At 44.6% G+C, this 15,133-nt stretch overlaps 1 protein-coding gene across 1 annotated transcript in view; it reads left to right on the forward strand.

Annotated features, from left to right (window-relative positions):
• The first annotated feature begins 205 nt into the window (after positions 1 to 205).
• Positions 206 to 15,133, forward strand: part of SVIL (supervillin) — a 209,655-nt gene continuing 194,727 nt past the window's right edge. The window contains exon 1 of the mRNA XM_084859163.1: positions 206 to 569. The gene's annotated coding sequence lies outside the window, so the exon portion shown is untranslated. The remainder of the gene's footprint in view (positions 570 to 15,133) is intronic.

A 15,133-nucleotide genomic window follows, 5' to 3' on the forward strand; every position in this document is an offset into this window, starting at 1 on the left:
GGCGACAGCTGGGAACACCTCCCACTTGAGCCTCGCCCCTTCTCTTCTTGCCAGCTCTGCCCCAGGGAAGGGGGACTGCGCGCCCCTCGTCCCCGCCCTCGCCGGGAGGAGCGTTTCTGCCGCCCCGCTCTCCTCCGCACACCCAGTCTCGTGTCGCCGGCGGCGCTGAGGGCGGCGGCAGCAGCAGCAGCAGCCCTCCCCTTCCGTCCCGGCCGGGAGTCGCTCCTTCCCGTCCAGGGTCACTCGGGCGGGCTCGGGGCTGCTGCTGGCGGCCGGTCAGTCGCTCGACCAAGCCGCCTCCCGCCCTCGAGCGAGACTAGGCCGGCAGCTGCGGCTCTCGCGCAAGGCGAACTTTCCCATTGGGCGCCCGCGCGCCTTCCCCGCCCCCGCCAGCTGCTCGCTCCCCTCGCCTGCTTAGCTGCAGCGCCGCGCAAGAGGAGGACTTTCTCCTTTGTTGGGAACTTCTGCCCCGCGTTTCCCTCAGTCAAGCCGGAACCGTGGAAGGGGGACGCTGAGGTGAAGACAGGTGGCGGCGCCCGCGCCCGCCAGCCGGAGCACCCAAGCCAGAGGTAAGAAGCCAGTCCCGGCGGAGAGGTGGCCCGCCTGCCTGCCCCGCGGGCGACGTGGGGGTGAAACGGTAAATATCTGGCGGCGGGGAAAAGCGTCCAGCAGCCAGGTTGAGAGGCGTGTGGTGCGCGTGTGTGAGCGAGCCACAAGGTGGGCTGGGGGAAGGGGCGCTGAAGCGCGAGACGCCTTCGCGCTTTCTTTTTGCAGCACGCACACACAAGCGCGCAGCCGGAGGCGTTTTGCAGAGTAGGAAAGGCGAGTCTCTCTCAAGCTGTGCTACAAACGCCCTTTGAGAAGCCAACGGTGGGGGGGGGGTCTTTGCTGTCTTTTTTAGCCTCCCCCAGCTGTCTTTGAAAGCGCTCCGGAGGAGACCCCGAGCTGGAAGCGAAGCGGATTTCCAGAGAACCGCCGGTTTAAAGAGAGCAGCGTCGCTTCCGGGGACACGCGCTCTCTCGCGCGCCCACATTCTCTCGATCCCGCTCGCAGAGGAGCGCCTCTCGAGTGCTGTGTAGTCTTAGTCGTTGTCGGTCAGCTCTGCACTTAATGACACGTGCAACAAGTTTCTTGTTAATCGAATAACAACGACGCATACTTAGTAGCTAGTTGACAGTTGAGTCTTTCATGGCACACGAAGTTGTTTCTAGGAGGGCTAGTTTGAGATACGGAGGGACACGGACTTGAACGTCTGCTGCTGTTTCTTAATATGTTCGGTTATTAAAGGTTGCAGCCTTTGCTGTTTGCGAACAGCCTCTTTTGCTACCTGCTCAGGTTGGCTTAGACCTGCATTAAAATGTCTGCTAATATTTCCATGTGAGGTTTTACAAAGGATTTTCTTGTTTCTGGAAATGTGTAAGCCAAATAAGCCCTACTTTTGGAAGGATATCTGGGGAAAAGCAGGGCCATGGTCATATTTTGCCTGACTGAATTGAATTGGGTTTCTCCCCCCCACCCCCAGGTTACTTCTAGATGATCTTTAAGTATCTTGTCTTAATTCTAGTTTAATATTAGTGTTTCTCTATTTCTTCTGCACCCTGTAGCAACTATGGCTGTTGTCAGTGTTGAAAGTGGATGAGTTCAATATCTGAAGTACTGCTTTTCTAGGCTGAATCACTGTGCTTGCACCATGGGATCTTGCAAAACTTGTAAAATTTAGTGCTTTTATGGTTGCTTCCAGATGGAGGGCTCAACAGTCACTGTGTAGTTCTTATGTGTCTCTTTTCCTTAGCAATTTTTTTCCTGGTGACAAAAAAGATTATAGAAGCAGTGGGAAAACATGGGAGACCTACAAATGGAAGATGTCATCATCTGGACCTCTCCTAAATTTCCATGAATGAGGTAGTGCAATTGCACAATAAATCCCAGTCTGGAAGCACCCCTAGTTTTTATGTCCAGCAGCATTTTCAATATATATAGGGAATAGAGCAGGGTGGGGGAGAGAACCTCAAGTTACGCTTAGTTTAACGTTACTTCTCCTTGACAGTTGTCAAGTCAAGTAACATGGAGTTCAACTCATTTACAGTGCAATCCTACATCCACTTTGCTGGGAACACAGTGGGACTTGCTTCTGAGTAGACATGTCTAGGATTTCCCTTGATTTCTATCATCAAACCAACTTTCAATAAACCTACTTCCAAGGAAATGTCCTTGCAATCACAGGTTTGTAGCCTGATCCTAACCATGTATACTTAGAAGTAAGTCACATAGATTTCATTGGGAATTCCAGTGAAGGCTGCAATCCTATATGTACTTGCCCGGAAGTAAGTGCAATTGAATGCAATAGACTTCTAGAGGACTGCACTGCATGTGTGGTTAGGGCTGCAGTCTTAGATGAACTGGTAGAGATTTCACAATTCAAAGATGTTGTATATGCATTGTGCTTGCTTTGTGCTTGTCTTTGACAGGTTGTTGTGTCATCCTATTTCTCCCAATCTTCAATTGTTTAAAATTACCAACCACCAAGCTACTCTGGACTTTCCTCTAGGCCAGGGATATTGAACCTCAAACTTGTAGGCCAAATCCGGTCTCACAATGGCAAAATACAAAGTTGGAGAAAAGGCTAAGCTGAACCTTACTTCCTGACATGTTAGACTTGTATGTATAGGGACAAGGGAGTATCTTCAAATGGGATGTATTCACACATTCAGCCTCTTTCCAAAGAGATACCGTCCAAGAAAAGCTTTTACTACTTGATTCTGCTGAATGTGTAAACCAGGGCTGGGGCCTCTCTGGCACCCAGCATCCCCCACCCCATAACCCATGCAGCTATTGGGTTTATTTAAAAGCTTCTACTGGTGCAAACAGATTTTTTTAACCCTCTCCTCCCAGTGCACTGTGATCCCCCTTAAAAATCCCCCCACCTTTTAAGTTTATAAAAAAAGTTTATATTGATGACCTCATCAAACATATTACAAAATAATCACTGTAAACTCTCCCTCTGATTATTCTGTGAAATGTATAGACGGAGAATGATGAAGACTGTTTCCAACATTATTTTCTTAACTGACAACAAATCATACTTGACCAGCATGTATTTATTTAAAATATTTTTATCAGGCCTTTGCTAATCCCAAGGTAATTTATAATAGCAAAAAACAGAACAAATCTGTTAAACACAATACAGCTCTAAAATTCAGTTATCAAACCCATCACCTTATCCAGGAGGGGATTTCAGAGCCGTGGTGCAGCTGTGGTAAAGACCTTGCTCCTTGCAACTAATGTTCTTATCTATTGCAGCAAGCATATTTGTAGCTGGGGGCTCAGTCTGCTTGCATGCTTGGGTACAAGTATACCAGCATGCTTTTGGGGTTCTCTGTCTACCAGTGTCGGACTTGCTATAGATCTTCATATGAAGTACTAGTTCCCCTCTACTCAGCACTGGTTAGGCTTCATCTGGAGTACTGTGTCCAATTCTGGGCACCACACTTTAAGAAGGATGCAGACAAACTGGAGAGGGTTCAGAGGAGGGCAACAAAGATGATGAGGGGACTGGAAACAAAGCCCTATGAGGAGAGACTGAAAGAACTGGGCATGTTTAGCCTTGACAATATAAGACCAAGGGGAGATATGATAGTGCTCTTCAAGTACTTGAAAGGTTGTTACAGAGAGGAAGGCCAGGATCTCTTCTTGATCATCCCAGAGTGCAGGACACGGAATCATGGGCTCAAGTTACAGGAAGCCAGATTCCGGCTGAACATCAGGAAAAACTTCCTGACTGTTAGAGCAATACGACAATGGAACGAATTACCTAGGGTGGTAGTGGGCTGTCCCACACTGTAGGCATTCAAGATTAGGGATGTACGAAAGTCACTTACCTTTTAACGAAATTGATTCGAGGTGGGGGGGAGGCGCTCCATCCCTCCCCCCCGAAATTCTGGCCGGGGGAGGGAGGTGCTCCCCCCTCCCCCCCGAAATTCTGGCCGGCGGGGGAGGCGCTCTGTCCCTCCCCCCCGAATCCTGACCGGCCAGGCCTGCAAATGGCGGTGGCCGTAGCTGCTGCTGTTTTCGTCCCTGCAGTCAGCTGTGATAGGCTATGTAAATGTTTATGTAGCCTATCATGGCTGAGTAAAAAAAAGCGCGTACACAAATGGCGGCGCCCATGGGCGCCGCCATTTGCATTCCTTATTTTGGCACGTCTTAGTCTACGTAAACATTTACGTAGACTACGCCGAAAATAAGGGGAACGCAAATAGCGTAGACGCTACGCTATTTGCGTTCCCCTTATTTTCGCCGTAGTCTACGTAAATGTTTACATAGACTAAGATGTGCCAAAATAAGGAACGCAAATGGCGGTGCCCACGGGCGCCGCCATTTGCATACGCGCGTTTGTTTGTTTTTTACTCAGCCGTGATAGGCTACATAAACATTTACGTAGCCTATCACGGTGTTTTTTAAAATTTAGCCGTGATAGGCTACGTAAATCTTTACGTAGCCTATCACGTGTTTTTTTTTTTAAAAAAAAACTTGGAAATGGAGGCGGCAGCAGCAGCCGGTCGGAAGACGGGCCACCGCTGCCGCCGAACCGGAGCCGCCGCTGCCAGGAAGATTCGCCGAAGGTAAGTCCCGTCCCGGGGGGAGTGGGGGGGCAGACCGTTTCGCCACCGATTCCGGGGGGCCGAATGCACTGGCATTCGGCCTCCCCAAGATTTGTAGCGAAATTCTCTGACATCCCTATTCAAGATGAAGCTAGACAGCCACTTGTCAGGGATGCTTTGACTTAGATTCCTGCATTGAGCAGGGGATTGGATTCGATGGTCTTATAGGCCCCTCCCAACCGTACTATTCTATGATTCTATGAGTCTTTCTGATGTTATGGTTTGGGCAACATTAGTTTAGCCTTGAAATATGATATAGGTATAAAGTGTTTTCATTTGAGACTGTTCAGACATCTGTGTATGGTGGAGGTTGAGATGAAGGGTGGCTTTGTTTTTGCAACCTTATTCCTACACAGGGATTAATTTCCTTCTCTTCAGTCCCCCCCCCCCCGCACCTTGCCAGCGAGAGAGCATTCCTCATCCAAGAGAAGAACGTAGCTTCCAGCCACTTAAAAGAAATAAATTGGCTCCTGTGCACTCATGAGCAATGTTTTCACCAGACTCTCCCACCTTATGCCATGCCTGTTTCCTAATGCTTCGATATATAGTGATCTCTGTTGATTAGACTGGTCACAGTTCCAAGCTTTGACAGACTAACCTAAGGGCTAAAATGATTCTCCGCTTGGTGAACGTCTGATTCAATAGGTTTTGGACCTGAGCCTTCTACATCTCAGGCTGCAATCTGTTACCTGCTTCCCTGAGAGTTAGCCCCATTAAATGAGACATACATCTCCATAGACATGCATAGGGCTGTGCTGTCAACCTGTTCCTAGTGTCTTGAAGCTAGCGCTCTTAAGCAGTACGCTTAAATTTCACTGATTTTTGTACATTAAAAACAAAACACAACAGCCACAAACCTTACTCCATGGTCTGTGGGCTCCATAATAGGGCATAGTCTAAGGATACATGATACAGACACCTTGCAGAAGCCATGGAGGTTAAAGTCCAGTCGATGCTTGGATAGCAGACTGTTTGTGAACCCCATGTATGCTGCCTTGGGCTCCACCATGGAAGAAAGATGGGATAAAAATGAAATAAATAAATGAATGAATAGTATGACTGCCAGAAGCAGTGGTTTTTAGAAACTACATAGGGTACCAGGCCTGGCAGTCCTAGTGTGCTTTCTCAGGTTTAATACTATTTAGCATTTATATAGCACTTTGGAAGTTCGAAGTGCCTCATGCACATTGGGCTGGAGTTAGACTTGGTCATACTTAGAATAGACCCATTGATTTCTGTGGGTCTACTCAAAGTATGACCAACTCTGGATCCAACTCATTGGCTTGGACCAATTTTTATCTTGTTTTGTATTACTGTGATGTTATGTGCACCTCCTTTTTGTTCTTTTTCTTAAAAGGAGGGTTTATGAATTATAATAATCCTTAAAACAACCCAGGTATTGTCTCCATAGAGCAGTTGCTGGGGTTGAGAGAATGGCTTGCCTATTATAACCTCGTGCCCTCCAGATGTATTGGACTGCAACTCCCATAATTCCCACCATAATGGCTCAGGAGGAAATCACTTTGACGAACACAGCTGGAATATCTGTAGAACCTGCATGGCAGCAGGTCCTTCAGGAGTTCCAAGCCTAGAGTCTCTACTTGTTTTTTATTGATCTGTGACCTGGCTAATCCTGAAGTGCTCAGAGCAGTAATAACGTACAGTACTGTGCAAAAGCCTTAGGCCACCATTAGATTTGTTGTTTTAGCAATGGTATAATGACCATATATAATTATTTCTCAGTCTTTTCATTAGAATACAACCAGAAAATACAGGAAATTTGTATGCAGTATTCAACAATAGGAAAAAAATCAGAAAAAACAGCTTCCATAGGCTAAATTTGCATGTTTTTAGTGTGGCCTCCCTTTACACTAGAGGAACAGCGGGCACCTGGCCAGGAATGGTCTTCGTGGAAGGGTAGCAGCCAAGAAACCACTTTTGCGGAAGGGAAACAGGGTGAAAAGGCTAAGATATGCTAAAGCTCACAAAGATTGGAATGAGGATCAGTGGAAAAGAGTATTATGGAGTGATGAATCCAAGTTTAAAATTTTGGGGTCCAATTGTTGACAATATGTGAGAAGAAGAGTTGGAGAGAGATGGATGAATGAGTGCTTGCAGCCTTCAGTGAAACATGGTAGAGGGTCTATCCTGGTTTGGGGCTGCATTTCTGCCAGTGGTGTTAGTGATCTTGTCCATATTGATGGGATCATGAATGCTGAAAAGTACAGACAGGTTTTAATTCATCATGCCATTCCTTCTGGAAAGCGCCTGATTGGGAATGGTTTCATTTTTCAGCATGATAATGATCCCAAGCACACTGCTAGTGCAGTGAAATCATATTTAGCGAGGAAAACAGCTGATAAAACACTGGCAGTCATAGACTGGCCTCCGCAGAGTCCAGTCCTGAATATTATAGAGGCAGTATGGGATAGTGGTTAAGACGCTGAACTGCAGACCGGAAGGTCAGCAGGATAGCAGTTCGAGACCCAAGTGCTGTGTGACGGAGTTGAGCTCCCGTCTTCAGTCCCAGCTTCTGCCAACCTAGCAGTTCGAACGCAAGAAATTGCAAGTAGATAAATAGGTACCGCTTTGGCGGGAAAGGTAACCACATTCCGTGCACCTCGGTGTTCAGTCATGCCGGCCACATGACCATGGAAGTGTCTTCGGACAGCGCTGGCTCTTCGGCTTAGAAATGGAGATGAGCACCACACCCTAGAGTCAGACACGACTGGTTGGGGACACCTTTACCTTTTTTTATGGGATCACCTGGACAGAGAAAGAAATAAAAAACAACCTACATCTAAAGAAGAACTCTGGGAAGTGCTGAAAGAAGCCTGGTATAATATACCAGAAGATTACTTCAGAAAACTTCAGGACAGTCTCCCCAAAAGAGTTCAAGATGTGCTTAGAGTCAAGGGAGGTCACACTAAATACTGACTTTTGCCTGTACATATTTCCTGTATTTTCTGTTTGTATCTTAATACAGAGACCAAAAAATAATTATGGATGGTCATTAAAACTTTGCTAAAACAGCAAAGCTGGTGGTGGCTTAAGACTTTTGCACAGTACTGTAAATGCAAACAAATTACATGAAAAATTCCTATAGCTCTTCTATGTAGGCATGCATATTTTATCTAAATTTATACTTCACCATTCCACACTAAGTCACCCAAGGTGGCAAACAGCAATAAAACACATGATCCTAATAAAATTAATTGAGAATACCTAACAGAATGCACAAACTAGCAGATAAAAACAGGTGCTGATTAAAAACTGCATCCAACATTAGAAGATCGTGATCAGCTTGGCAGGCCAAAGACTTGTCTGAACAAGAATGTCTTCACTTGCCAGTGGAAGGCCATCAGGGAAGGGGGCTGCATGGACCTCTCTACAAAGGGTGTTCCAGAGCCTGTGCATGCCATCCCTGCCAGATGTCCTTCGTGGCTAAACGGAGATGAGATCCCCTTGTATCTTACAGTTTTTACTCTATACCATTCCGTAAGAATGACTTCCTGCATGCCCTAGCTCTAGGGCCTCTAATGTGGTACCTGTTCCCACAGACACCTTCTTTGGTGCCCACCAGGCTCCCTGCCCCTCCTGATTTTTTAATTTGATTTTTTAAAAATATTTTTTAACTGGGAGGCTGGCATGCTGCAAAGCACAGTGCCACCCTCCAGTGACACTTTGATTTGGGTTCAAAAGAGTGGTTTTGTGTTTTGGAGCTCAGACCACCCATGCCTTGTACTTAGGGTCTTGTGGAAGTTGCTTTCCTTTTAGTCTCTTGAGTTTGCATTCTAGGAAATGGTATTTTTGTTATCAGCCACATCCACCCACCATGGCAGCCATTTTGTCAATGGGCAATTCCTCCCATTCTTGACAACCATTTTGTGAGGGTGCCCATGACACTCTCTCAAAGTTTCAAATGTGCCCACCAACCCAGAAAACTTGGGGACCCCTACCCTAGTTCTTTGAACCTAGCACGTAGAAGGTATATTTTGAAGTAAATCCTTGCCTGATCTTAAGAGATTTCTGTGGCGAACATGGAGCCAGTGACTGTCTAAAGGAGGGGTGGGCAGAAGGTAGATATCCAGATGTTTTGGACTTCAACTCCCGGAAACCCTTGTCAGCATAGCCAATGATCAGGAATGCTGGGAGTTGAGGTTGAAAACATCTGGGGATCTACTTTCTGCCCAGCCCTGATCTAAAGATTTTTCTTACATGGTGTGAGAGCACCTGCAGTATGGCTCCACCCCTATTTTTCTTATCTGTATTGGAAGCCCATGCCTGTGAGGGAATAATCCACCCCACAGTTCTTTTCCATGTCAACATTGCCCCTCTTAGAAACTGGGGGGAAGGCTGTGATCAGAGGAAGCCTGCAGTGTAGACTCTGACCACAATTTTTATCACAATCACTTACACTGATTAATCAGTTGAGCCTTGGGGCATGTCTACACCAGCCTAAAATCCTGCATTTAAAATGGGGCTTTCTGCTTCCGTTTAAAATGCAGGACCACAACGACTCCCTCTTTCACCCACTTCCTTTCCCCCTCCTTCTCCCCGTATCTGAGTCTTTCATTAATCTCACTCCTCTTCTTGCCGCTTTTCCTCTTTTCATGGAGGGAACTCAAGTGGAACACAATGGGGTAATTTGATAGCTTATTATCTACAATCTATTTAAAAATGGAACAAAGGGCATTTAGTGGAGGAGACATCTTGGAGGTTCACGGCATCGTGTAAAGAGCCCGCAAACTTCCATGAAGGAGCAATCTCAATCGCAGGATAAAAGTTCCATGTGAAGAAAGCCATATAGCCCTAATAAATGTCTCCTAAAAGTAAAACACTTGGTTAGGCACACTTTTGTGCATGCATCTTAGTCTTCAAGTTGTAATATAACTGTAATGATTTTTTGTTAACGTTGATTATAACCTTGTTACATTCAGAACAGTAATCAGTTGCTTGAAAGCAGGATGATGGAAAATGAAACTCAGTGGAGTCTTTCTAAATATCCTTTTATATGTGTTGTTATAACTTGCAAAGGAGATTTGCATCTTGTGACATTTTGTTTGTTTCATATTTCGTCTCTGGAAGCTGTGTGGACACTTCCTGATTGCTTCACGTATTGGCGCTAGAATTTAGTCGAGGATGGAACAAAACTGGGCGTCAGGTTACTGTTCTCTCCCATGTTAACATCCTGTTGGTTTTTAATGCCCAAGTTGTTTTTGTAATAGGAAGTTTGAACTTCTACACTTACTGTAGCGCTAAGCTTAGGCCCAGGTGAAAACTGAATTGTTTAAACTCGTGTTGTAAGACAAAACATTCTAAATAACCTGAGCAGCATCTAAGAAGTAGTGTCTAAGGAAGGCAAATGCAAGTGCTATTATGTAGCAGATGTCTCAAACTACAGGCTTGACTTTTTTCTCACCCTTCCCTTTGCTCCAGATTTTTAAATGTTTCTCTTAATTTCTTTACCATATGGAATGTTAATCTTACTCGTGCTGAAGGTTTGCTTAATCCACTGAGATGCTGTATATGGAAATACAGTTTTAATTACATGTCTTTAATTGTAGTTAGTAAATTATGCCTTTGGCACTTAAAATATATTCTTACGAAGTGGTGTCTGAGAGGTAAGCTTTGCTGGGTATTTTACTGAGCAACATGTTCAGAGGCAGTATAATGCTGAAGTTGAAATGTGGGGGACAAATGAGGCAAGGCCATCAGTTTCAGGCTGTGCTTGTGAACTTCCATAAACATCTGGTTGGCAAGTATTGGTAGCAGGATGTGGCTTAAATGGGTGCCTTGGCTTGATCCAGCAATGCAGAAATGAAGAATTTCATTAAGATGCTTCTTTTTCTTTTAAGCGGGATTTGTTCCCCCTTAAGAATTTTCTTCTTCTGATTCTTCTTCTTTATTGGGTTTCTTAGACACCTTTCTAAAACAAAGACTCAAGGTGACTTACAACAGAATTAAATCATACAATTTAAAACCACTAAGGGTGCAATCCTATGTGTGTTTAGGCAGAAAAACATCCTACAATTCTCCGCATTCCCCAGCCGGCATGGTTTGCTGGGGAATAATGGGAGTTGTAAGACATTTTTTCTGTCTAAACATGCATAGGATTGCACCCTAAAACAGTTAACGTGGTGTCATAGGTTGTTAGCTATGGGTTCAGCACTTAGCTATGAGTTGTTGAGATGATAGTGGAGTTGAATGTGTGATGTATAATCTTATATTTGGTAATGCAAATCTTGTTGCTTCTGAACCATTTTCCTGGTTTAACTTTATTAGAAGGCCAAGCTGTCTTTCTTAGCATAAAGTAGGCCAGTTTATTGTTAAGGTGACTGTGTAGGAATATGCAGCACAAGGCACTATTTTGAAATTTCATGTCAAAAAGGTGGATCTACTCCAGTAGGGTTTCAACTCAAACTGGACGTGGTTTCCAAACAAAGAATTGGTCTTATCTTTAATCTCCCTGGATATCTGCTCCCTCTTATCACAGTTATTGTGCAACAGATGTTCTGCTGAAAGCTATTTTTAAACCTTCCAAATCTTAATAAGAAAATATTACTGTTTACATTTGATGTCAACTGAGGGTGTCTTTGTGATTGTTTTAATTTTATTTGAAAGGGAAAATAGACCCAAGAGCATTTTGTAAACTGAGCGAGCATTCATTTATTTTTCAACATGTGCGCATGTTCTTTCGTTCTTTCTTTCTTTCTTTCTTTCTTTCTTTCTTTCTTGGAATGAGATGACAGACACCTTTTCCACCCCAAGTCTTTAAGGCACAAAGACAGCACTGTGATTTTATTTAGAATTTTGTGTGTGCAGGGATAAGATAAATTCTTAGGCGTTGTGGATCAGCCTTTCCCAACCTGGTGTCTTCCAGATGTTTTGGACTACAACTCCCATCAGCCCCATCAACATGACTGATACTCAGGGATGATGGCAGTTATAGTCCAACAATCTGGAGGGCACCATGTTGGCGAAGTCCATGGTGGATCGTTAGAGTGCATTTCCTGACCTGCATATACTGTATCAGCTGTAGGATTTCTTTCAGGAGTTGAGTTGAGATCAATTCTCTTAATACAGTGAGCAAGAAAATATCCCTGGTAACTGTGGACTGGAATGAAACTTGAAGGTTGTGCTTGGAAAGGGCAGTACAAGGATGCTGCACACCAGGGAGTGGTGTGTATCTGTAGATTAATTAACTGGGAACAAACAACAAAGAATCAGTAGAAATATATGTCCAACTCAAATAGAAGTACTAATGATTCTATTTTTAAAAAAGATGGAGAAACTGAAGTTTTCCTCCTGTTTCTTTTCAGTAAAACTTCCTGCAGATTACAACATATGTTATCCATTTCCAAGGCTTCTCTAGCCCTGATAACTGACATCTTTTATTTGATTGATTACATTTTTATTCCACCCTTCCTTCAAGCAGCTCAAAGGCTGAGGAGGTAGTGATTAGCCCAAGCTCATTCAGTGAAGATTCTAACTTAGTGAAGATTTGAACCTGGGTTTCTCTGCCCAAGTACAACGCTCTGCAAGTAGCTGGTGGTTTTAACGGGAGATGCCAGTGGTTGTACCTGGGATCTTAAATATGCAAAGCATACACCCCCCACCCCCCACCCCCCAGCATTGGCTCCTTTCAAATACTTCTAGTTAGTACAAGTCAATAAATATCCAGGAACTGATCTCCAGGAAAATGAAATCAGAAGGAATTCTGAGTAGCTATCAATTCAGTACCTGAATTGCTTTCTTTGATGTTTAGGATGAAGGCAATTCATTTTGCAAGCTCCAGTTGTATCCACTTGCGTGTTTGGTCTGAAGAAAGAAGCAGCTGCAGTGAATGTGCCAGGCTTGTGTTTGGCAGCTTGCTGCTCCTGCTTCATGGTGTGTGTGTCTGTAAATGTCTAGTATTATTCTGGATTACATTGCAGCCTGCTCAAAAGTGCCTTGCATTTCCCAGCTGTTTGACAATTTTTCTCCGCCTAGCCCTGTCAGCTGCTTTTGCACAGGCGATTGCAGCTATGTTGGCTCTTCTGATTTCTACATTAACTAGTTCTGTGATTCCTGAAGGCCAGGCTTTCAGGTGACTAAAGTTCGCAAAAAAGAAAATAATTAACCTTGGCAGTACTTTGTGAGTGTACAGGTATGATAATATTTTAGAGTGAGGCATTGTTCTGCTAAAAAATCAGTCAATTCGGTGGTCTTTATATTGTCCTATATAGTAAGATAGTTAATAGTGTTTAATTTGTTACAAAACTGTATGAGCCCCTCTGATAGTTCTCTTTTAAACATGCAAAAAGTATTCAACAAAATTACTGTCATATTTAGTTAAGAATATTGGGATCAATCCAATGTTACATGTGCGGATTCCTTCTTGCGCAACGGGAGCTCCCCTCGCCCGCCTTCCCACTTCAGCCCCTGTGCATACAGGGCCTTCAGGCTGGAGGGGAAATTCTCTCTTCCAGAGCTCCATCTACATGAGCCTTTTATTCCAGGGTGGCTGCGAGTTGAGGTCCTTGATGACAGACGACATAGTCACCAGCCGTCCCTGGTTTTCACCCAGAAAATGCAGATTTCCAAGGAGGTGTTTTGCTGTAATTTTTTTTGTTTACTGTGGGTTTCCCATGGTTGCGAGCCATCTGACCCTTCTCCAAACCAACTTTGCATTTTGGGGTGGGTGTGTTGTAGGACTGCGTAGTGCTTGCGTCACTCTGTGATTCCCCTTTAAGCCCCCTGTCCCTTCGCAGCTGTGTAGTTACAGAGGCACAGAGAGGCGTTTTGATTTATTTAATCACACTTTTGCACATTTTTGTAGCGTTGTATCTTCACAATGCTTGCTCTTGGACTCAGTGCCCAAGGGCCGGGGGGGTCTTGGGGGAGGGGACCAACTTTTCTCTGGCCACCATTTCAGAGCAGTGGGTAAGCACATACCTCTCACGCCTTGTGAGCGTGAACCATCATGAGAGTCTCAGGCTAGGGAACTGACAAACAGATGGCGTGAAAATGAAGGAGCACAGATCACCCACATTTTACCTAATGAGGGATGGACAGACAAAACAGAACCCCTAAAATACAGAACAGGCACTGAAGTGTCGCACCCCCACGTTCACGGGACTGCACAGCTGTGCATTAAAGTATAATAGCAAAAAAGGGCACGGCCGAGTCTGTTAGGGAAGCCCGCAGTAAATCGCGAGTATATCCCAGCAGAAGCTAATTTGAAGCTCAAATGCTGCGCAATTGCGATGGAGTGAAGGGTGAAAGTCGTGCTATGTAGATGGGGTCCAGCGCTGTTGGTGTCCTTCCACTGGTAGAACAGTTGCCTACAACCCACTGAGTGCACAAAGGACTGAATGAAATATACAGAACTGATTGGCAACATCTTGTTTTGGAAGCTCCTGTACAGTTATGCTGGTGAGGCAATAGGATAATTCCTCAGCATAGTAGGTTTTGCAGCCTGATGGGGAGCATCAACAGGAAGTTGCCAAATACCAGGAAAGAGAAATTGAGCAGAAGCTACTTATTCCTAGATGTCAGGCTGAAGGATAGCTGGTGTGTAGAGGGAAATGCAGGGATGGTGTTGTGTTTTGTGCAACCGTGCTCACACTAAAGGCTAACTCCTACAGTGGAAAGGTGAAATCTGCTTTCATGGAAGATATATATGGAACTTTACAGCATTTAAATGGCACTCCTGAGATAATTTAAGTTCTTCATATATATTGATAAAAAGATGATACTAGAACATTGTCAAGCAGCAAGCACATTGATTTTCTTAACCCTTGCAGATCATTGGTGGTGGTAGCTTGGTCTATTACAGCTGAAATGCAATACTGTGACTGGAATTTGGCCACAACCAGCTTGGAAATCTTATCCTTTCCTTAATAGGGAGTCTCAGAGTGCTGTGGAATGGCTCAACATCAGGTCGCAAGCCCTTACCTACAAAAGAATTCTGTATAGCTCAAACATGTGATCCCTTTCCCCCCACAAAACAGTTGATGCAATAAAAGGATTTTTGTTTCTGGTGCCAAAAGACCCATAACATCAACTGACTCTGAAGTTTACTTTTTGATCTTCCATGTATTTTTCTTTATTTGTATGAAATATTCAGCAACAGCTGTCTCCAGTGAGTATAGCTTATTGCAAATAAATTGTGTTAGCATTTGCACCATTAGCCTCTTTCCAAAGAAATCTTGATCTAACTGTGTATGTGCACAGGACCGCTGAGATTTCCTGCTTCTGCCCCTTCAAAACTGGCGCAAAAACAAAGAGTACTGGCTGGTTTTCCTACCTTTTCTCCAAAGATGAAAAGTGTATGTGGACTGCAGGACTGTTCGTTGGCCACTGTGTGAACAGAATGCTGGACTAGATGGAGCCTTGGTCTGATCCAGGAAGGCTCTTCTTATGTAAGGAACTGGAAGGAAGATACCACCTGGTCTCTGGCCACAGAATGCTCACTTATCTGGAGTCGGCCT

This window comes from Heloderma suspectum, chromosome 5, assembly GCF_057233095.1.
Source record: "Heloderma suspectum isolate Gila_16-S chromosome 5, 16-S_ref, whole genome shotgun sequence".
NCBI classification, from domain to species: domain Eukaryota; kingdom Metazoa; phylum Chordata; class Lepidosauria; order Squamata; family Helodermatidae; genus Heloderma; species Heloderma suspectum.